This window comes from Hemicordylus capensis, chromosome 2 (genome assembly GCF_027244095.1).
Source record: "Hemicordylus capensis ecotype Gifberg chromosome 2, rHemCap1.1.pri, whole genome shotgun sequence".
NCBI classification, from domain to species: domain Eukaryota; kingdom Metazoa; phylum Chordata; class Lepidosauria; order Squamata; family Cordylidae; genus Hemicordylus; species Hemicordylus capensis.
This window is the reverse complement of record NC_069658.1, coordinates 95,668,550-95,693,430: the sequence shown is the minus strand read 5'-3', so window position 1 is coordinate 95,693,430 and position 24,881 is coordinate 95,668,550. Positions and strand designations below refer to the sequence as shown.

Sequence of the window (24,881 nt, the reverse complement as noted above, 5' to 3'; positions counted from 1 at the left end):
CAATGTGATTATTATTTACCTGATGTTAACAGTGTGCTGTATTGGCTGATTTATGGGTATAAAACATAAACATAAGGCCACCAATGATTTTATGGGGGGGGGCGGCAGTTGGCCTGTTAAGTGAAGGAATTCCCACTCTCATTTTGAGCACCCTGGAGGAATCTGTACTTAATGGATGATGCAAATGATTCTCATAGAACAGCAGCTATGTTTCTTAGACCCTACGATCACAAAAGGGCTATTCAGAGAGTGCTGCAAACAGAGTACAAAATAGATATTCCTAATGGAAATGTAATAGGGACAGAGAGCATGTTGATATATATGCAGGCATTGTCCATTTGTGTACCAAAGAGATTCAAGAGTTTAAATATCAATGGATTATAGTGGTGGTATAAGGTCATGTCCTGAGAAAAGACCCAGCGTTTTTCCAGTCATTTAGTAGCTGCAAAATTTTCATAGCACTGTATTAGAGACTGTCCCTCTGGTTGATAGCTAGATGAATAAGTAAACTATGGAATATAGTAGTCGTGATAAAATTGGCCCATATCATTACATATTTAGAGAGGTTAAGTAACATTTCCTAATACTTTTATTTTTTTTTTTCATGGGTGGGAGGATTATGACTTCTTAGCTATTTCTACTAACTGGGAGCTTTTGTTGAAAAGTGGTATTTGTATTCCATGTGGATCATACAAGGAAAATGGTTAACTGATTTGATTTGTTTTAATCTTTGCATGCCAAAGTAAAATAATTACAGCAGATGAAATGATTAAATTTAAGGAAAAGCCATACATGTGAATACACTAGGCCTCTGCTTTGGCAGTGGTGAAGTGCAGACCTAGAAGACTCACTTTCCCACGAATAAGTATCTTTCTGGTTAGTGTAAAGGTAAAGTATGCCATCAAGTCGGAGTTGACTCCTGGCAACCACAGAGTCCTGTGGTTGTCTTTGGTAAAATACAGGAGGGGTTTACCATTGCCTCCTCCTGTGCAGTATGAGATGATGCCTTTCAGCATCTTTGCTATATTGCTGCTGCCTGATATAGGTGTTTCCCATATAATGACTCCAAATTATCCTGGTCTCTGCTATGAGATGGTGACATTTCCTAATACTCAGTTTTACTCTGTGAAATTGTTTTAATAGCTTTTTTTCTGTGAAAGTGTTTCAATTGTTTTTATTCTGTTTTTATATTGTATTTTGGACTAAGCACACCGCCTAGAGATACATATATCAGGTGGTATATAAATATGGTGCACTCACTAGTAGCTCCTCGGCTTGACTACTACAATGCACTGCGCATGTGGCTGCCTTTGTATGTCCTTCGGAAACTTCAGTTAGTTCAAAATGCAGTAACCAGATTGGTCTCTGGGATTTCTCGGAGGGACCATATTCTGCCCGTTTTAAAACAGCAGCACTGGCTGCCAATATGTTTCTGGGCAAAATACAAAGTGCTGGTAATTACCTTCGAAGCCCTAAATGGCACCTCCTTCAGTATGATCCCTACCACACATTAAAGTCTCATAGGAGTTTCCCATGGCTTTCCACCCCTCCTCATATCCCCTGCCCCTCATGCTGTATATCTGTCATTTTTGTGTGTCTCCAGCTGCCACCAGCTTGCCTAGCAGAAACTCAGGATTGGGCCATCTCTGTAGCTGCTCCTGGGCTTTGGAATGCACTCCTTATGCATATTAGAAGCTTAAGATTTTTAGCAGCCTTTCAAAGAGCCGTAAAAATATATCTTTTTTGCCTGGCCTTTAGTGAGTACTGAAATGATTTTAAACAGGGGTTTTTTTTTTTGTTTTAATGAGTTATATATTGGTTTTCATCTGTTTTTATATCTGTCACCCACCATCTGAGTGAGGTGGTATAAAAATCTAATAAATAAATAAATGATAAATAAATAATATTACTATTATTTAATATAAATAATTACTTGTTTAACATATCAGTGCAAGAATATAGTCAATTACTTATATGTATGATTGCACTTTGATATTTAACTATAAATATAATGAATATGACACTTCTGTTTGATTGTGTTGGATATTCTGTACATCAAATTCCTGTTGATCCTAACTAACTATTGAATGGCTTCAGTTAAGTGACACAGCTCTGTTTTCCAGAAGTGCTTTACTACTTTATGCATTATCTTGATGCAGAAAGGGTGCTGTGCTATGTATTTATTTAATCATCTGGCCGATCTGCAGTAGTATAAACATAACACGGAATGCTGGCACAAAAGGCTTGCTGTTCTGAGAATTCTAATTGAACTCCTGTCTATAAGGGAAGGAAACAGCCATAAATTTCCAGCCATTATGTTTAGAATTGGGATATTTTGTGTGTGTTTGTGTGTGTCCATATACCTTGGCATGTCTGTTCCTCATTAGCCTTGTAGCTACTTCATTTTTAATGCACCAACGTAGTATCTCTTATTTGAAGGGGTTGGTTTCCCTGCATTTTAGAGTAGGAAGAAATGATGGTGCTTCTTTCTTAGAACAGCTTAATTAGAGGCCTGAGTTGTAGTTTCCAGCAGCCACCACTGCAGATTCAGCAGCATTCTCTTTCAAGACCTGCTGACGCCTTATAGGAAGATCCTTCCTTTGAAATCTTACTTATATGCCCTGTATGTATCATCATCTTATGTTTTTAATTTGCCATGGACTTTTATATGGAAAGAGAATCCTGATTACTTGTTTTAAAAAAATCAGAGGCAACCATGCCTGCTTCCTGAACTACAGCAGAGACTTAAAGGGGTTGATTTTGATGATGCTTAGATTAGCAATGACGTCGTCTAGTGGCTTCAGGTTCTTTTTCAGTGGATTGAGTGAAGGGCTGATACTCTGCAGTTGTGGTTTCCATCACTGGCTCTGTTCTGCTCTGTGCTATACTATTTCTGAAAATGCTGACATTTGGAACTCTTGTGGATGGGAAATTGGAGTGCTTGTGGGTAAGTGGGAAGTACCAGCAAACTCAAAACAACCTTCAGATATGTCAGATATGTTAAAAAAAAGGGGGGGGGGAGGAAAAAAACCTAAGGAATTAAAAAAAAATCCCAAACTGCCCTGTTTTACTCAGTGGGACAGAATGTTTGGGAGTTCAGATAGTTAACAATTAAGAGACAGACAGGTGGACAGAGGAGATGGAAGTCTGTGGTGGCGAGGGAGAAGGGCTTGAAGAAAAAGAGTGGGAAATTCAGGTTTAAGTACATTCCCTCAAGACAATCACAAGCCCTTCTGCTTCTCAGGGAAAAGGTGTGCCTCACCAGCCATTTTACAGCTTTGTGTTTCTGAGGGGAAAGGACGTTCAAAAGGAACCATATTCCCAAACTAAACAAACCATGTTTTGTTGCCTGTGCGAACCAGCTCAGTGTCTCTGGCTCTTGTAAAGCGAAATAGTTATAGAGTCTGAGTTTACACGGTTCATTTTATGCCATTCTGTAAGTGCTGGGCAGCCTATACACGAGTAGCACTTTGTGAGTAGCACTTTTGCTTCCCTGTGGTTCTCTGCCCACAACAGAGGCAGCTGCTGTGGGCAGAGGTGGCCAGCTGTTGCACCATTGCCTTTGCACTGAGGGAGAAATTTTTCCACTTGCTGCTGTTTCCTAATCTCTTCTCTGCTTGACTCCTCCTTGCCCAACCCACTCTTTTTTTGAAGGGCCAGGCTACAGCCACACCTGGCCCCTGTGGTTCCAACTATTATTTATTATTCATTTCTTGAATGTATATACCGCCTAGTATAAAAATCCCTAGGCAGTGTACAGAATTGAAAACATAACACATAACACATTTAAAATTCATTAAAAAAAATAAAATCATAATAGAGAAAAACACATTAATAGTACATTAAATATTTTAAAAATTGATTCTCAGTTGAAGGCCTGGGAAAACAGGTACGTCTTCAGGGTCTTCCTAAAAGCAAACAGAGAAGGAGATGCTCTTATTTCAGCAGGGAATGCGTTCCAAAGCAACAGAAAAGGCCCGGTCCCAAGATGCCACCAAATGAGTTTGCGGCAACTGTAACCAGACCTCTCCAGATGATCTTAGTAGGAGACAGGGTTCATGACAGTGAAGGAGCTCTCTTAAATACCCTGGACCTAAGCCATTAAGGGCTTTATAGGTAACAACTAGCACTTTGTATTTCGTTCAGAAGCATATCAGCAGCCAATGCAGTTCTTTTAGAATTGGTGTTATATGGTCTCTTCGGGTAAACCCAGAGATCAGTCTGGCTGCCACATTCTGTACCAATTTTAATTTCTGAACTACGTACAAAGGCAGCCTCACATAGAGTGCATTACTGTAGTCAAGCCTAGAGGCTACCAGCATATGTACCACCGCTTTAAGGTCACTAGTCTCCAAGAATGGATATATCTGGTGTATCAGCCGAAGCTGATAAAAAGCACTCCTGGCCACCTGAGAGATCAAGCAAAGTTTGGGATCCAGGAGTACTCTCAGACTACGAACTTGATCTTTTAGGGGAAATGTTCCATCCAGAATAGGCAGATCTAAACCATCTCTCGGATCCCGACCCCCTACAGGCAGTACCTCCATCTTGTTTAGATTCAACTTCAGTCTGTTATCCCTCATCCAGTCCAATATCATCTCCAGGCAGGCATTTAGTGGGGTCATGCCATTTCCTGATGAAGTTGGTATAGAAAAATAGATCTGGGTGTCATCAGCATATTGATAGCATCCCAGACCAAACTTCCTAACGATCTCTCCCAGTGGTTTCATGTAGATATAAAAAAGCATTGGAGGCAGTATGGAGCCTTGTGGAACCCCACACTTTATCTCTTGCTTTTCAGAGCAATTGTCTCCCAAGTGACACCATCTGGAATCTGCCAGAAAGGTAGGAACGGAACACTGTAAAACAGTGCCAGCCAATCCCACCTCCTTCAGGCGACCCAGAAGGATACCATGGTCAATGGTATTGAAAGCTGCCGAGAGATCCAAAAGGATCAGCAGAGTCACACTCCCTCTGTCGATTGCCAACTGGAGATAATCCATCAGGCCAACCAAGGCAGTCTCAACCCCATAGCCCACCTGGAAGCCAGTCTGGAAAGGATCTAAATATCTATCTCTGCTTCTGGCTGGCTTGAGCCTGTCAGAACAGTGCTATACAGTCGTCATGTCAGTGAGGCCAAGTACCACTGTGAGGTACCTGCCACACTGTGAAGTGTGGCACGTACCAATGGTACTTGTAGCTTGATATTCAGTGGATGGGCCAGATTATGTACTTTTCACTAAAGATATTTGTAAACATAATATTTGTCCATAGTGGGGACTGTGGCTATTGTGTGCTACTCCCTCATCTCATGAAATATACTCAGCTTATGAGAACAGGAAAAGAGCAGCTACATGAATCCCTGTTTCCCAGCCCCTCATCCTGTCCGAAACACAATGTCCTCTAGTAATAGAATCTCTTCTATTTTAATTCTTGTTCTTGTTTAACATATTATGGCATTTCATAACCAATAAACTATATGAGTTTCAAATTATGATGGCATTTAAAATACAATATGAAATTTTAGAAGCTTCGCTAGCCCAGTTAAAAATTTGCTAACCCTCACTACTCAGTTCTATCTTGTAATTGTATCCCTAAGCCTGTATACACATTGTATACACATTGGTCCTGACCCAGAGAGTCCTTTTACATGTGCACATGGCATTGTGGATGCACAGCAGGAACTTTTTACTATTATTTCAGAACTTCAGTATCCCTGCTCCCTATTGGTGCCCATCACAAGCAGAGCTTTAGATGGAAGGAATTCTAATAACAGTTTGTGAAGTTGAGGAAAGTTATTGCAGTTCAGAAATTGAAAACTCCTTTTGCTTTTCTAGATCCAGACAATAATATTTTACTCTATGATTGCTATAGCAATATGTAATGCTGTCTTTTCCCCTAGGAAGATGCATGTCCAGCCATTAGCTGATCATTTTAAGTTGTAGCCAGTTGCTTGCGTAAGCTGTCAAGGCTGTTTCTACTTGCCCCATTGCCTGCAGAGCTCTATCTGGATGGGAAACAGCAGTGCATCACTATAGCACTATAGTAAATTTAGCAGCTAAATTTACTCTGAAACCCCCCACACAAACAAACACACATTGTTCATCATCATATCCCCCCAAAACCTCATGCAGACTTTTGTTCTATCTCATTTTGGAGTGTGATATACATTTAAAATAAGAGTTCCCAGGAAATGCTGGTGGGGGGATATTTTCATATCCCATCTTAACCATTTAGGGATTCCCTCAAAACCTCTCACATAGTTTTACCTCCTCTTTCACCTTTCAAGGGTGAAAGGGCACTCACCCTTGAAAGCCAAGGGAGAAAAAGAGAGACCTTAATGCAGTTGCTGTGGTACACTGGTGTTTTCCTAGGGAGAGCAACACAGAGTTATTTACAGAGTCAAGGGGCGAGAAGAGCTAAAATAATATATTTTAGCAGTGTCTAAAAATAGTTTATTAAACGTATGTAAGAATGTACAGTCATCTTAAGTGGCACAGCGACAAGCAGAAGGTTACTGGTTCGAATCCTTGCTGGTACTATATCGGGCAGTAGTAATATAGGAAGATGCTGAAGGCATTATCCCATACTGTGCGGAAGGAGCAATGGTAACCCCCTTCTGTATTCTACCAAAAGAAAACTACGGGGCTCTGTGGGCACCAGGAGTCAAAATCGACTTGACGGCACACTTAGATTAAGAATGTACAAGAGAGATAACAGCAGCCTAGTATAAGTTAGGGACACATAGTAAATAGTGTTCTTCAACATATTTATTACAAAACATAGGCCCTTTGTTGTATTAATCACACTGAAAATCCAGCCAGTAATTAGTTAGGACATATTAACTCCAGTGGAGTCGAGATGCTGGCTGAGATTTTCAAAAGGCATGACTCGAGGCAGGCTTTATTTAACATTCTTATTTTGGCTCAGTAATGTATGATTGTTCTTCTTGAAACATACAAAACATGTAATGACTTCCATTAAAGACAGTGTGAGCTGGCTAGTACACAGCACAGCCAATCATTCATTCATTCATTCATTCATTCATTCATTTATTATTAAAACTTTTATACCGCCCTTCCAAAAGGCTCAGGGCGGTTTACATTAAAACACCATTAAAATCAATTAATCATTAAAACACAAATTATAAAACATAAAACAATAATTAACAATTAAAAACATCATAAAACAACAATTAAATATCCAGAACTATTTAAAAACAAGTTTTAAAAAGCTGAAAAAGCCTGGTTGAAGAGGTGTGTTTTCAGGTGTTTTCTGAAAATTGTGAGAGATGGGGAGGATCGTATCTCAGCAGGGAGCGCATTCCACAATCTCGGGGCAGCAGCCGAGAAGGCCCGTCTCTGTGTAGCCACCAAACGAGTTAGTGGCAACTGGAGACGGACCTCCTCAATTTAACTGCCTCAAACTGAGGAATGGCTTCAGATTTTACAGAAAAGTGACAATAGTGGGATACCTGAGCAATTTGTTCATCAACCTTTCAGGCTTCCCGTGTAATATGTAAATTGGAAATGTGCATAATGGTATCTTCTGGATGAAGAATGTAGGGTACGAGATAAGAGGGTGGGTACCTTTAGAAATGTGAGTCTTTTTCCATGTGAGAGGCAAGAGAGCTGGATTGGTGGTGGTGGGGTTATGGTTTTAAAATTGGGATGTGGAGATAGATTTCAGGTACTAGCAAAGAGTTCCAGCAGAGAAGTACCGCAGTGAGAGTGTGCAGTGAGGTCATGCTTGGGTGTTGTGTAAGGAGGGATATCTTCTGGGTGAAACACATGGGAGTGTGGAAAGGGTTGTAAAATTTATATATTTATTTAGACATTGTAGGTAGTGGCAAAGCCCTCCCTATATCAAGTTCCGGGTTAGGGTCAAGTTCAGGGTTAGAATTCCTTCAGAAATTGGAAGGCCTGCCCAAATGAAGAGAACAGAAAGGAACAGAAACTCTGGCCCAAAAGAATATGCAAATTTTTGTGAACTGCCTAGATAATTTTTGTGAGCTGCCTAGAGCCTTTAATGGGGCAGTTCCATTAACCACCCAGGGCAGTTCCATTAATGAGGCTGGAAGCATGATTGGCATGCAGAGCAAGACACAGCTAGATGTTATAGCAGGTGCCAGGTCTAACATCGAAAATGTGGGTGACTCCAAGGTGTAGAAACCAAATTGGTTCAAGGAGCCAGGGGCAATTATAGCCCAAACTGTGTCCTGAGGCAACATTCTGGTTGCCCTTCTTACCTGAATAGGGCAATTCTGGGGAATCTCAAAAGATTCCATTGTCAGTGTTTCCTGTGCTGGAGTTACAACAAAATGATTTGAATGGGTCAAGAGCAACTTATATATAAATGGAGTAAATGAACGTGCAAACACAGTATCTCTTAGGTCAGAAGACCCTAGTAAACCAATCAGTATTTTAATGAGTATACCTCTGAGTTCTTATCGCCCACTTAGCTCTTTTTGTTGGGAAGGGAGTGAAAAGAGCAGTGCTAGCAACAGGAGTCAGGCAGTATATAATTTAAACAAACAAATAATTTAGCTAAAAGCATCAAGGGAAATAACATAAACTTCTTTAAATGAATCAGAACTAGGGAACCTCCCAGGGAGGCAGTTGAATAGTTAGATGATGAGGGAATGAAAGGGATTATTAAGGAGGATATGAAGACTGCAGAGAAACTAAATGAGTTCTTTGCATCTGCCTTCATGGCAGAGCATACTGGGCATATACCTGTACCTGACCAGATTCTCAGGGACTGAGGCTAAAGAACTGAGTCAGATAGAGGTGATGAGAGACAACGTTCTAAACTGTCTGAAAAAATTAAAAAGTAACAGATCTCCAGGGCCAGATGGCATCCACCCAACAGTCCTTAAATAACTCAGATGTGAGATTGCTGACCTCCTTGCAAAAATATATAACTTATCCCTGCAATCGGGCTCTGTATCAGAGGACTGGAAAGTAGCAAATGTAGTACCGATTTTCAAAAAGGGATTTAGAGGAGATCTGGGAAATTGCAGGCTGGTTAGCTCTATGTCTGTTGTAGGCAAATAGATGGAAAGCATTCTCAAGGATACAGTTGTTAAGCATATAGAAGAAAAGGCCTTCCTGAAGCATGGCTTCTGCACAGGTAAATCTTTCCTCACGAACCTTTTGGAGTTCTTTGAGTGTCAACAGGTGTGTGGATAAAGGTGATCTAATTGACATAGTATACCTGGACTTTCAAAAAACTTTCAGTAAAGTTCCTCATCAAAGACTCTTGAGAAAACTTAGCAGTCATGAGATAAGGGGGCAGGTTCATGTGTGGATTGGTAACTGGATGAAAGACAGGAAGCAGAAGGTAGGAATAACTGGGCAGTTTTCACAATGGAGGGAAGTAAGAAGTGGAGTCCCTCCAAGATCAGTACTAGGACCACTGGTCTTTAACTTTGTTCCTAAATGATTTAGAAGTTGGTGTAAGCAGTGAGGTGGCCAAATTTGAAGATGACACCAAACTATTTAGGGTAGTGAAATCCAAAACAGATTGTGAGGAGCTCCAAAATCATCTCTCCAAACTGGATGAGTGGGCAACAAGATGGCAAATGCAGTTTAGCGTTATTAAGTGTAAAGTGATGCATAATGGGGCAAAAAACCCGAATATCACATATACAATGATGGGATCTGAGCTGACTGACCAGGAGAGGGATCTTGGGATTGTGGTGGACAGCTCATTGAAAGTGTCGACTCAATGTGCAGCAGCTGTGAAAAAGCCTGTTTCCATGCTTGGAATCATTAGGAAGGGGGTTGAAAATAAAACTGCTAATATTATAATGTCCTTATACAAAACTATGGTGCAGCCACATTTGGACTACTGAGTGCAGTTCTGGTCACCATATCTTAAGAAGACAGTGTAGAACTGGAAAAGGTGCAGAAGAGAGCAACCAAGATGATCAGGGACCTAGAGCACTTTCTTTACAAGGCAGGACTACAATACCTGGGCCTTTTTAATTTAGAAAAAAGACGATTGAGGGGGTGACATGATAGAGATCATAAAATCATGCATGATATGGAGAAAATTGATATAGATAAATTTTTCTCTGTCTCGCATAACTCTAGAACCAGAGGTCATCCCATGAACCTGATTGCCATGGAATTTAGGACCAACAAAAGGAAGTACTTTTTCATACAACATATAATCAGTCTATGGACTTCTCTGCCACAAGATGTGGTGACTGTCAACAACCTGGATTGCTTTAAGAGGATGAATTAAGAGGATACATTTTTAGATAAATTCATGGAAGACAGGTCCTTCAATTGCTACTAGTCTGAGGGCTATAGGCCACCTCCAGCCTCAAAGGCAAGATACGTCTAAATACTAGCTGCAGGGGAGTAGCAGTAGGAGACAGGGCATGCCCTCAGCTCTTGCCTGTGGGCTTCCCAGAGGCATCTGATGGGCCACTGTGTGAAACAGGATTCAGGACTAGATCGGCCTGCGGCCTGATCCAGCAGGTCTTTTATCACGTTCTTATCGAATGCAGTTTCATCACATTAAAATGTCATTAACAGTCCCCCAACTTTCTGGTTACTTTACTTTGAGCCTTAAAAGCAAGCCCAAGGAAGTATGCCTTGCAGCGCTTCTGAAAGGTATGGAGTATCTAGAGAGAAGATCTGAGATTCATACTGTAACTAGCAGGGTAGGGGCAGGCATTGAAAATTCATCTCTTAACATCCTTGCTTTATGAACCTGACACACAGATGGTCTCATTAAGAGGCTGCCCTTGGTTGATCTCACAGATCATAATGGGTAAAGGGGAAAGGCAGTTGCTGTGGAGGCATGTGTCTGAACTGCGGTTTGAAGCGCAGTTTGAGCACAGTTCGGAAGCAGTGTGGGGAAGCTTTAAGAAAGAGGAGAGCAGTCCTTACCTGCTCTCCCACCCCATGTAGTTTCCTGCTGGGTCAGCACTTGGCCCTAGTACCCCCATACAGCACCAGCATGCACATGGTATCTGCACATGCGCAGACATGTACATGGTGTCTTGTTCTCCTCTTTCTTAAAACTTCCCTGCATTGCTTCTGAACTGTGCTCAAACCGTGCTTTGAACTGCAGTTCAGGCACGTTCCTATTGCTGTGCTCAGTTTAATCTGTTAAGGACATTGTCGATTAAACCAGAATGTTGTAATTTCCCTGGAAGATAACAGGGGGATTGTGCTGATGCTGGAGCTCCTGATGTTGGAGAAATGTGCCAATTTTATTGATTGATTGATCCTAGTAGAGGTGAGCCACTGCATCATTGGAAGTTTCTGAAGTTTTCAACGGCAATAACCTAATCTCAAGGTAATAAATATGTGAAAGATAATCACCAGATCATAATCAGATTGCCTGGGTTTTTATTTGGTAGATTTGGTGGAAGGTGCCCTTGGCCACAGCTATAATCTGGGCTTCCAGTTATAGGAACACAGGGAAAAGACAAGGCACTGGAGGGTGGGATCTGTATGGGTTGTTTGTTCTGGAAATGTTAATCCTGTTTTTCTGGAATCGTGTACTTATTTTAAACATTAGAAATAGTGTTTTTATTTTATTTTTTCATATCATAGCTTACCACTATCACTTAAAATAGAGTAGGATAAAAATGAAAATAACAACACCACATACCAATAGTTTAGGATCTAGTCATCAAGAAGTTAAGGATTCCCCCCCCCCTTTTATTCTGTTTTTATTTTTATACAGTACCTCTAGTGTCTGTTTAAACCATTTTCCCCCAGAGAAGAGATTGGCCTGAGTCTTCCTTGTATGAAATTTTCCGCCTGCTGCTTTGCAATCCTAGCTCATTATCTTTCCCTACTTAGTTCAGTTTATGTTCCTGAATGTTTTTCTGCCTTAGGAATTTCAATTCATTTTCCAGTGATTTAGGACTTGGTGATTTTTTAATATTAGACTAATATTAAGTGGTGGAGGAAAGGGCTGGATTATACCATTTAGTGTGTGTGGGTTTTATTTTTGGTTGGTCACTATTTTCTGGTTGAATATGTGGTATTTTACCTACCATATAATTGGCACCTTGCTGGTTCAGAACAGGATTTCTGGGGCCAATTTTTATGATGTGTGAATCAAATTAAAATGAGGTCAAGATGACATAAGGTGGCTGGTTGGTTGCTCCTAATTTTTATTTGCCTGCAACTCAGTCACTAGCCTGACTCATCTTTAAAAATTCCATACATCATGCAGTAATCCTAGATGCCCTGGATTGAGCCAACCAGAGGAGCATGGAAGTATGTTAAGGTTAAGACGAGAAATATTATTCAAGGGTATTCATCATCTATAGTTTAAGCAGTGATAACAAAGATAATGTGAAGCATGCCCGGTCTCTAAATCTATAGGGACTCAGCCGTTCTTCACTTGGGGATCATTTCTATCTCTTAGCTAAAGCCTGAAGTCAAATTTGCTACCTCTGTGGTAATGGCCCTCCACTCAGTTGTCAATTGGGGATCAGAACAAGATTTGGAGTACTTCAAACACACAATATTTCCTTACCAGCATGCTGAATCACTTAGCCCATAAATGCATAACAGATGTGCTTTGAGCCTAAGTCTATCGTAGGCTGGAACACTTGGTAATTATCTTCTGGTGAAACTAAAAGAAAGATGTAGTAAAAATGAGACGACTATGATTGAACTCAGTTGTGAGATTATTGTTCTGATGCTTCTAAGTGGATTTCAGATTTTTAGCAAAGCATTTCCAACACTTCATCCTCTTTCAAAACCTTAAAAAAAGAGAATGAAATGTATAGGCTCACAAAAAAATATTTCAGCTAAGCATAGTTAATAGATTGAACAGGCGTATACCACATAAGGAACCATGCACAATTGTCTTATTTTCCAACTTGGTAAAGATAGAACTTCCATTTCAGTTGAACTTTTTGAGCATATTACTTTGTTTTACTGTAACTACTGAAACTGTGCATAATACTGATTATAGTCCTCTGGATGACAGATGCTCATCAGAGAATCAGACAATAATACTGGTCGGTATGGTGATAAAATGAAAGAGATCCGTTAGAGAGAGAGAGAGTGTGTGTGTGTGTATGCGTGTGCGTGTGTGTCTTATTTACAGCGCAGCATAAAGGCAGAGCCTTTTTAAAAATTACACTTTTTTACTGGCACCAGTGTAATCTGTCACCTGTATAACATAATTACTGTGTGATCCTAGAGCATGATGTTGGTAGAGAAAGGGCTAGCTAGCATCCCTAAGGCCATCTATCACTGCAGGTTTCTGGGTTCAAATGATGTAACTAGTGAACATCGATAAAGATCTGTTGAATCTGACTCTTGTTACTTTAATAGCAAAGGGAGGGAAAGAAATAACCTTACTGTGAAAACATATCACCTTTAATGTACCGTGAATGAGGTACAAGAAATCAATTCAATAATTGTAACACACAAATGACTAAAGGCAATAAAAGCACAGATTTAACAAATCAGGGGCGTAACAAGGCTGAAGTGGGCCCAGAGACAAAATTTTAAAACGGGCCCCTCGCTGATACACACATACACACACACATCACATGTGACTTGCCTCTGGGGGGCCCCTCGAGGCGTGGGGGCCCCCAGGCAGCCACCTCCCCTTGCCTAATAGTAGTTACGCCCCTGAAACAAATCCATATGAAGAATAAAGATTCACAGTACATGTCCATATATACATGTGAGATCCAATAAAGTTCATGACAGTGACCTCCGTTTAGAAAGTAACTCTTTGTCAAGTGCAAGAATAAATTTTTCTAGATGTAGAAATTTCCAAAAAAAAAAAACCCATGAAAGCTAGAATACCCTAAAAGAGATGTATCAAACATGAACTTATCTATAAATAGTACTAACACATGATAGTGTAATGCAAAAATTTATGAAAAATGTTTATAAGCAATGTAAATTGACATTGTCATATATAAAAAGCTGATAAAACACAGCTTTAAGAACATTTTCAGTAATAACAAATAATTGGCAATAGCTCCTTTAATTCAGCATATGATAGTAATTCATAAAGACATGTCATTCAACATATGATAGTAATTTTATTAATTACCTGGATAGGTAGTTTGGAGGCACCATTAACTACAAATTTCTTGGAATAAAATCATTCTCCTGATTTTTAAAAAAATGTTGCTATAGAAAAAGTATATGTCTCTACAAGGAAAGTAAGTGATCCTTTAATAAACTTACTTAAATAAGAAGCATTTTAGATTTTTCACCTGAAATCAGTTGTACCTTATGGACTCAATGATAAACTGGATTTTTCATCTTTTTAATAGAGTTCTGGCATGGTTTATTTACTAATATGTAAGTCACTTCAGGATCAGGCTACACACATTAAGATATATTTCTAATGTCTGTGTATAATTAGAGCAAGTTACATTACTCAGATATAAATAGCTTTCAGTGTGTGAGTATCTTTAGTTTTCTACTTCAGCGTGGTGTAGTGGTTAGAGTGCTAGACTAGGATTGGGGAGACCCAAGTTCAAATCCCCATTCAGCCATGATACTAGCTGGGTGACTCTGGGCCGGTCACTTCTCTCTCAGCCTAACCTACTTCACAGGGTTGTTGTGAGGAGAAACTTAAGTATGTAGTACACCGCTCTGGGCTTCTTGGAGGAAGAGCGGGATATATATGTAAAATAACTAACTAACTAACTAACTAAATGTTGGCACCATACATAAAATATTTTGTGACTATTAGAGACGTGAGTTTTGAGCGGTATAGCAATCGGTTAAAATAAATAAAATAAATAATTATTAGGTTTTTATATATGTCAATTTACATTGTTTATAAACATTTTTCATTAATTTTTGTATTACACTATTATTTGATAGTATTATGTATAGATAAGTTCATGTCTGATATGTCTCTTTTAGGATAATCTAGCATCCATGGTTGTTTTTTTTTGAAGTTTCCACATCTAGAAGAATATATTCTTGCACTTGACAAAGAGTTACTTTGGAAACGGAGTTCACTCTGTCACTGTCATGAACTTTTATTGGATCTCACATATTTAAATGGACTTGCACATGTGATTCTTTATTATCTTCAGATTTTTTATATATCTTCTTTTATTGCCTTTTAGTCATTTGTGTGTATTACAATTATTGTACTGATTGCTTGTACCTCATTCATGGTACATTAGAGGTGATACGCATTCACAGTAGGCATCTTTTTTGTTGTAGTTTGTAATTATTTAGTGGATTTCTGTATGCATTGTGTTTGTTGTTTGGGAAAGAAATGTCTTCATTTCTGCCTGATGTGCGCAGTCCAGCAGGATAAACATTGGGTAGCCATGCTTCCTGCTTTTGTCCTGTTGTTGTTGTTGTTGTTATAGTAAATGTTTGTATTTGTGGGTAATATTGCCTAGCCCAGAAACATCCCGTCACCAATAACAATTGGAGTGAGAATTGTAAATAAAAATGTGTAAGCCATTATTCAGAAAGCTATTCAGACACCTTGAAGAGCTTGCATGTGACCAGTGGAACTTCTGACTTTTTGGAACAGTGGAACTTCATTAGAATTTACTTCTGAGACTGTCCAGAGAAGGGGACAGGTGCTTGAAGAACACAATTCTACATCTCTGCTAGCCTTGCAGAGCTGTTTGTAGGTTCTGTAGATTGTGACTTCAGTTTTTCTTAGACTCTGTACAGCCAAGGTGAAAGGCCCATATGATGAACAATGCAATGCCGGTGTTCCTGATTGGCCAGTGCTGCTGAGCATGTGGACACCCGCTAAGGTGGGTGTTGCACAGCACAGTTACACAACTATTTAAAAGAGGATACCCACACTTGGGCAGTACTACTTTCATTGGAAATACTGTAAGTTCCACTGTGCAAGTGTGAGCATGCTCTTAGGGATGTGCATAAAACCGGTTCTCCCGGTTCGGGTCCGGACCGGACCGGGGTGGTTCGGTTTTGGTTTTGCCGGACCACCCCCCCGGTCCGGTCCGGTTTCGAACCGGTTCGGATCCGAACCGAACCGGTTCGGATCACAAAAAGTGGCTGGTTTTGAAGGGGACATTGTGTTCTACCTGCCACCCAAATTTCAAGTCGATTGGACCTTCCTCTGATTTTTTACAATTTTTTTTTAATTAATTTTTGCCCATAACTCACAATGTGGAGCCCTTAGGGGCAAAAAAGCTGGGGTTGGTGGTAGCCACCCATGGGTGTCCTCCACCCCAAAAATCCCAAGGCAATTGGTGGCTCCTAGTATTATTGGTGAATTTTTGAAGAAAAATTTTTTTCCATTGGCTAGAATGGGGGTTTAGGGCTGCCCCCGACCCACCTCTGTGGGGTGGCAGCACCCCCAAAGTGGGTCCGGGGCCATGGCAAAAATGCCCTCAGTCCCTCCCAGCAATCCCCGTAGAGATAGGAGTGATGGTTCTGTTGTTTTTCTGAGGTGTTCTGAGTGTAGATTCTATGATAGCTAATGAGATTTCCAATGAGACACCATGAATCCACTCTCATTTGCTATCACAGAATCCACACTCACTCAGAACACCTCAGAAAAACAACAGAACCATCACTCCTATCTCTATGGGGATTGCTGGGAGGGACTGAGGGCATTTTTGCCATGGCCCTGGACCCACTTTGGCGGTGCTGCCACCCCACAGAGGTGGGTCTGGGGCAGCCCTAAACCCCCATTCTAGCCAATGGAAAAAAATTTTTCTTCAAAAATTCACCAATAATACTAGGAGCAACCCAACAATTGCCACCCCATCTTTTTGGCGCCTCTCTCTGGGTGCCCTAACACGTAACACCTAGTCAGTCCATCTTAATGCCTACCTACTACCACCACTCCTATCCAAGCAAGTAAGAGGAGGACACTCAGAGAGACAACACCCACTCTCTGATCTAACAAAAAGGCCACTGCTGTGCTGCCTGCCAGCACAGCAGCAGCAGCGGAGAAGCACACTAAGCACAAGAGCAGCACACACAGAGAAGAAGCAGGAGGCGGAGCAGCAGAGCAGCATACCTGCCGCTCTGCATGATGGGTGATGTGATGCCCAAAGAAACCACCGCCTCACTCATTGCCTGCCACTGACTAGGCCCGACAGACAGAAGCCAGCCAACCTGCTCTGCTCTGCTCTGCTCTGCTGCTCCCCATGGATGATGCACACACACCCTACATCTGCATCCAAATTACCAGACCAGACCAAGTGCGCAGAGTCAGCACAGGCCAGCAGCCACCAGCCCAGCAACAACAACAGCTACTACTGCTACCACCACAACCAGTGTTTCCGCTACAATCACATTCCCAGTCCAGTCACGCGCGCCACAGCCTGAGACTAGCACACAGCCAACAGCTGCTGCCAGCCAGTGCCTGGCAAGCCCAGCCAACATGAGGAGGAGAGAGCTAAGTAGACGGCGCACGCACATCACCAACCCATCACGACGGCGCAACTTCAAGGGGAGAGGGCACAATTACAGGCAGGAGGAGGAGGAGGAGGCGGCGAGGCAATCCTAGCACAGATTTGAAAGTTTAAAATCCACCAGGACATCTTCTAGAATCTAGACTTCTGTTTTTTCTACCACCAGCTGTAGTGTCTAGTTAGTCAGTGTGCTGTGCAGCTGAGCTGAGCTGAGCTGCGCTGCGCTGCGTGTGAGGAAGGATGATTGTGGCTAGTTCTTTAGTTTCAGCAGACTGAGCATTGAGCATGGGCAGTGGCCTTGGGAAGCAACACAATTACACGACACTCACCTGCTGCTGCTGGTTCTAGAAGTTGCCTCTTCTCGTCTTTTCACCTCTTCGTGTCGTGTGTGTGTGTGCGTGTGCAGTGAGTGCATGCCTTTTGCCTTGCTGGAAAGAAATGCTTCTCTGGTCCACCACCACATATTTGCTCAAGGACACAGAGGCCCAAGGCAGAGGTGGTGGCACCAGTGTGAGTGTATGTGTGCTGGTGGTGTTTGCCACCACAGGTGTTTTTTTGTGTGTGTACTGTGTATGTGTGCGCTGCTAGCTAGGAGGGGGGAGGGAGGGAGGCAGGGAGGGAGGCAGGGGGGAGGAAAGGGGAGGGGGAGAGGGATGTAGAGGGGATTGAAGGGGGGGAGGGTCCGGCTCAGAGTTGCTCAGCCACATATTTGTGCACACACGTGTGTGCTTCGGTGGGAGAGACCAGACTCTCATCATCTGCCAGACCGGGGTTGGGATGGAGGGAGGCATGGGGGGGAGGGAGTTGGAGGGGGGAGGAAAAAACATGTAGACAGACACACACCACACCACACACAGGAAGCATCCACACACAGAGACAGTGCTAGGCATCCATTCACACAGACAGACAGACAGACAGACAGACACACAACAGGAAGAGACAGACTGAGCCTGCACCACACACACACACACAGACCCAATTCCCCCCCTGCACAGTTATCAATCAATATGTTGTGTTGGCAGCCAGTTCATTGCTATTCTGATGGTTTTGGGTTTTTTGCCATCAGCCAACATCAACAGTGACCACAATCAAGATGAACATAAGATGATAATAATTCATTCGTTTCATTAGAAAAAATCATCCAATCATTTTCTCCATGTAAACCAAGCCCCCCACACATGATTTCTGGCAACATTTTCAATAAAATCAATTCATTTGGCATTCATCATTTTGTTCTCCCTTTGTCACCTTTTTTTCTTTCTTTTGCATAATTTTGAGGCTTGATTTTAACATGGGGTTTTTAAAGAAAAATTTATTTACATGTTTATTTACATACAGTATTTACATATCTACACTGCATTTTAGAACGTATACCCGCCGCTGCCGCTATGTCTAGTACTCCGTGGGCTGTGCTACTTTGGGGGGGTGTGCCGTGCCCACGCCAGGTCCCCAAATGCTGACAGGTGGATAGATAAAGGGCCTGTGCTGGTCAGCATTGGGTTTCTTTTTAGGTGGGCGTGGGCATTGTAAACATCTGGCCAGTCGCAGCACTACAACTACTACTACAACTGCATCTCTGTGTGGGCACACTACACGCTGCGACTGGCTGGCACGGCTCAGCATCTGTCACGTCAGCTCAGCTAGAGGTGGAAGGGGGGAGGGTAGGGATAAGCACAGAGGTCGAGCCAGGCAGGTGACCAACCATGGGGCAACCCACGGTAATCACTCGCCCGGCTCAAACTCCAGCTTGGGGTAGCCCAACAGGGGGAGGTTCACCTTAAGGAAGACCAGCTGCTCCACCAGACCAGGGTCCAAGCGGGAGCGAGAGGGTGTCACCACGTCCCCGGCACGTGAAAACACCCACTCGCTCTGGACACTGGTTGGGGGGCAGGAGAGGAGGCGCACAGCCACCACCGCCAGGTCCGGCCAGACTTGGCGGCGGCTCGCCCAGAACTGTGCGCAGTCCACGCCGTCTCCCTCCACAGGCTCCTCCAAGTACTGTGCAACGCATTGCTCAGCACTGGAGGGGGGCCTGGCAGGTCGAGCCTCCCGCATACCAGGCATGGCGCCATAGCAGAACCGCTGAAACCACTGGGCGGATCTCGAGTCGGTAGCAAGTGGCTGCTGCGATGGCGCCGCCTGGGATGCCGCGCTGCTGGACTGGGAAGAGGGAGGGGAAGGGGAAGCTGACGCCGGCTGGCCGCCCATGCTGCTGCTGGGTGCGGGTTGGGCCGCGAGGGCTGCCCCTGCACCACTACCAACACCCTGGTCTCTGCGGGCCCTAGCGGCCTCCTCCTCCCTAACCTTCTCGACTAGGATGCCCTTCCACCTGGGCAATTCGTCGACACTCACGGCATTGCCCTTGAGGGCTGGGTGACAGAGACAAGCGAGGACATACTCCTCCCTGTCTCCCAGCACATCAACGAGCCGCTTGTCAACCCAGACCTCAGCCTCCCAGCCAGAGCACGACCCTCTGGCGTGGTCAGAGAGATATGGAGTCCACCCATCAGCTTCTCTAGACCAACAGCTGTGGGCAGCGCCTGGCTCAAGGGAGTGGTGTCGCCACACAAGCCCTTCGTGGCAAGCTGGAAGGGCTCGAGTGCCGACACTGCCTCAGACATCTGCTTCCACTCTGCGTTCGAGAAGTCGCAGACATCCAAGGACTCGTCCCTCGCCAGGGCGACAAGGGCTCTCTCCTGCTCCAACAGGCGCTGGAACAGGAGGAAGGTGGAGTTCCACCGCGTCTCCACATCCGTAGGGATGAGATGGCGAGGAAGGCCAAGGTCATCCTGCTTCTGGCGAAGCAGTCTCCTGGACTTCTCGCTGCGGTGGAAGTGGGTGGCCAGCTTGCGAGACTTATCCACAAGCGTGGCCGTGGCAGCAACAGCAGCTGGGATGGGGCGGGCCCCCTTCTCCTGGGATGCCTTCAGCTCCTTAAGGCCAAGGGCGTCCCTGACGGTCAGATGGAGCGTGTGTGCCATACACCGTATGTTCACACAGTCCATGACTGTCTCGACAGCGGCGGTAACGTTGGCTCCATTGTCGGTGACAATGAAGCCGCGGGAGAGGTGTGGACACCCGCCAATCCACTCCTCTATCTGGCGGTCGAGTACGGCCTCCACCTCCTCCGCGGTGTGCCTCGTGTCCATCGTCTCCACGTGCAGGACGGCCCACCTGTGCCGTAGTGCAGCGGGAGCCGCGCCGGACCCGGAAGCATCGCCCGCGGAGGTCCCCTCACTCTCCGGTCCCCACCAGTGGGCAGTGAGGGCCAGGAAAGAAGCGTGCATCCCACTGACACTGGTCCAGAGGTCAGTCGTGAAATGCACGCTTGTCCCAGCCGGAGCTGCACGCAGGTCGTCCGACACGAGCTCCCTGCACCGGCGGTACAGGGAGGGGACCACATTCCGGCTGAACGTGGTCCTTGAGGGGATGACGTATTCGGGAGCCAGGTATTGGAGAATCCGGCGGAAGCCGTTGTTCTCGACCACCTGAAACAGCTGGTCATCGGTGGAAATCATCTCCCCTATGAGGCGGGTGAGGTGATGATGGTCCACGCGAACAATACGCTGGCTGCCCGAGGACTGCGTCCACCGCTGGCTGGCACACTGCCGCTGCCCGCCCTAGTGGCAGATGCACAAGGCGCACTAGCGCTGCCAGCCTGTCCCCTGAGACCTGGGTGGTGACGCTCTAGGTGTCTCCACATAGGCGTCGTACCCAGGTGCGCAGGGTCCCTTCCACGGCTGACAAGCATCCTGCAGTGGACACAGCGGGCGTGGAATGGGGCATCTTGAGGGACCTCAAAATGCACCCATGCACCACTGCCCTTGGCCTCCTGCGCCCTGGGCGCCGTCCTAGGCCGTTTCTCGCAGGGTGGCTGCAGTCCTGGGGGGGGGGCGGCCGCTGCTGCCTGCCCACTGCTGCCACCCAACCCGCCCCTTCCGCCCTCCACAGCGGAGGAAGGGCCCAGCTCAACTGGCATCGGAGAGGCAGGCTTCTCCTCCACCACCTCGCCAGACCGCTCCCCACCAGAGTGTCGGGCTTCACGAGGGGGGGCCCCACTGAGCGGCGAAAGGATAGGGGGAAGGGGCCCCAGAGGGAGGGAGAACCTGGCTGCATCGCTGCCAGCCGCACGGTCCTCACCGCCCTCTACCTGCTCTTCCAACTCCACAGTCTCCTCCACCTCAACAACTGGCGGTACCTCAGCAGCACCTGGTGCCGCCGGCGAGGAGGGACCCGCCACAGCCCTAACGGTGCCTCTGCCTCTGCCACGATTGGAGGCAGCAGGCGTGGGGAACTGAATCCTGCGCACCAAAGATGGGGCCGGAGCAAAGAATTCTCCAATGGGGAGAACTGGGGTGTCCTCAGGCTCCCCGCATCCTCTCCCTCCCCGTGCCGCAGGCGCACCCCGCACCTGGCCTCTCCCACCTCTGCCTGCCAGCCTTGAGCGAGCCCTGCCCGCCACACGGCGCTCAGACATGCTGCTAGGTCAGAAGGAGGGAGACTTTAGGAGGAAGGCCAGACAGGGTCAAAAAAATAATTTGGAGGGGCTTAGGGGCCAAAAAAATGGCAGCTGATTTGGAGGCGGCGGGGGGGGGAGTTTGTTTTCAAAAAAGGAAGCCAATTGGGGGGAAAGGAAGACTTTTTGATATGGGGGGGTAAAGCCAATCGAAGTGAGGGGGAGGGTGTCCTTTTAGAATTTGGGAGTCGACCACCAAGCCAATTGGGGATATGGGTCTGGGAGGGTTTTTTTTAAAAAATAGGGGGTTAAAGGGTGGACCCCTGGTGTGGGAGGGTGGCACGGGCAGTTGGGTGGAGTAGTTGTGGTGTGGGTGGCAAGTTTTTAACTTTTTTTTGGGGGGGGAGTGGATGGGGGGAGGGCACAGCACCTACCGGGGGTGGGGGAGGGACGCAGTCAATGCTTGGGAACCTGCAGATCAAAGGAGGAAACCCTTATTTAGTGAACTGGAACACAAAGTGTGGGTTCTGGGGGGTGGTTCTCAAGTAATGCTCCTGTGGGGGGAGCATCAAACTCAATGCAGCCTATTTAGTGACTCTAAATTGCACACAACCCAAACCAGAACCCAGTCACACCTACACAGAGGTTGAACCCACCCACTCTGTGACTCTGCCCGCCCAATGCCATGGCAAGCAAGCAGCAGCAAACACTTGATGGCAGCCTCATGGATTGAACATCATGATCATCATCATATGTGTGTATTGGCCCAGCATGTAGTGGCAGCATCAGAGCCCAGGACCCCACTCAGACTGCCCCAGAGGCAAGGAAACACTCTGGCATGGCATGGGCCCAGCATGTAGTGGCAGCATCAGAGCCCAGGACCCCACTCAGACTGCCCCAGAGGCAAGGAAGCACTCTGGCATGGCATGGGCCCAGCATGTAGTGGCAGCATCCGATCCCCTGACCCCACTCAGACTGCCCCAGAGGCAAGGAAGCACTCTGGCGTGGCATTGGCCCAGCATGTAGTGGCAGCATCAGAACCCAGGACCCCACTCAGACTGCCCCAGAGGCAAGGAAGCACTCTGGCGTGGCATTGGCCCAGCATGTAGTGGCAGCATCCGATCCCCTGACCCCACTCAGACTGCCCCAGAGGCAAGGAAGCACTCTGGCGTGGCATTGGCCCAGCATGTAGTGGCAGCATCCGATCCCCTGACCCCACTCAGACTGCCCCAGAGGCAAGGAAACACTCTGGCGTGGCATTGGCCCAGCATGTAGTGGCAGCATCCGATCCCCTGACCCCACTCAGACTGCCCCAGAGGCAAGGAAACACTCTGGAAGAAGGCACCTGTTCAAAAACCACCTGCAAGACACATGCAATGCAACGCAACACACAGCAGCAATTTCTTTATTGGGCATGAAGACACAAGTTGCAATGGTACATCTCCTCTCCCTCCTCCCCACACCCAAATGCATTTCAAGATAGGGGTGTCCCTATTTAAAACCGCCAGCTAGGGAGAGAAAGGGGGCAACAAAAGGTGCACAATTGCACACGCACTAACCCCTCTTCTTCCGGTCCTTCTCCTGCCGCTCACTGCTGGTCACAGATGCGCCGCCGCCAGCCAACCCCCTGGGCTGGGACACAACAGGGCGGCCGCACGAGGCACAGGCAACCGGGGTAGTTCAACGATGGAGGGGCAGAAGTGAGGAGACAACACTATTTATGTGTTGTTGCTCAACTCACCCCCAAGCAGAGACAAATGAAATAAAACAACTTTCAAAAGGAAAAAAAACCGATGGCGGGGACCTCCAGGTGAGGTCGGAGGTAGGATACTGTGTGGCTGCAGCTGTGGGAGGAAGAAGAAGTGAAGGGATGAGGAGAGAGAAAGAGAGAGAGAGAGGAAGAAGAGAGGAGGAGCTGTAATGTAGCAGCAGGGAGGGGGATTCGGGTGTGGGAGGAGGACAGCAGCAGCAGCAGTGACGGTCCCAAGAGGGGGAGAGACCAACAGAGGGTGTTTGGGAGGTGGAGTGTGTTTCAGGGGGTCTGGGGTATGTAGCGGGGAGTCAGGGGGGCAAGAGGGGGAGAGACCAACAGAGGGTGTTTGGGAGGTGGAGTGTGTTTCAGGGGGTCTGGGGTATGTAGCGGGGAGTCAGGGGGGCAAGAGGGGGAGAAACCAACAGAGGGTGTTTGGGAGGTGGAGTGTGTTTCAGGGGGTCTGGGGTATGTAGCGGGGAGTCAGGGGGGCAAGAGGGGGAGAGACCAACAGAGGGTGTTTGGGAGGTGGAGTGTGTTTCAGGGGGTCTGGGGTATGTAGCGGGGAGTCAGGGGGGCAAGAGGGGGAGAGACCAGAGGGTGTTTGGGAGGTGGAGTGTGTTTCAGGGGGTCTGGGGTATGTAGCGGGGAGTCGGGGGGAAAGAGGGGGAGAGACCAGAGGGTGTTTGGGAGGTGGAGTGTGTTTCAGGGGGTCTGGGGTATGTAGCGGGGAGTCGGGGGAAAGAGTGGGAGAGACCAGAGGGTGTTTGGGAGGTGGAGTGTGTTTCAGGGGGTCTGGGGTATGTAGCGGGGAGTCAGGGGGGCAAGAGGGGGAGAGACCAGAGGGCAGGGTGTGTTTTGGGGGGATTAGTATGAGTAAAGGGGGATGAATCTGGGTGGGAGAGGGCAGGAGTGGAGGAGGAGGAGGTGGCAGTGGGGGGAGTGGGTTTCTGGAGGGGAGGGAGGGGGGAAGCTGGGAGCAGAGCAGAGGGCCACACAGAGAGGGGAACAATCAATGAATCAATCAAAGCAAACCAAACAATATGAAAAAAAGTCCAAAACAAAAAACAAAACCTGGGACCAATGGGCAGAAAGTCTGGGGGGGGGGGGAGGAACCAACAACAACCAGCAGGGAGGAATGGGACACACACACACACACACAGCAAAACCAGAACCAAAAGAAGCTAATTGATTTCACACAAAAAACCAAAGTAACTAAGACAGGACTCAACAGGCAGCAGCAGCGCCAGGGAGGATGGGGAACAACACTCAGTCTGGGTGGGAGGGGGCAG

General features: G+C 46.0%; 1 protein-coding gene across 8 annotated transcripts in view; it reads left to right on the top strand.

The window, feature by feature from the left end:
• AOPEP (aminopeptidase O (putative)) overlaps positions 1–24,881 on the top strand; it is a 340,341-nt gene that overhangs the window by 36,210 nt on the left and 279,250 nt on the right. The window lies entirely within an intron of this gene.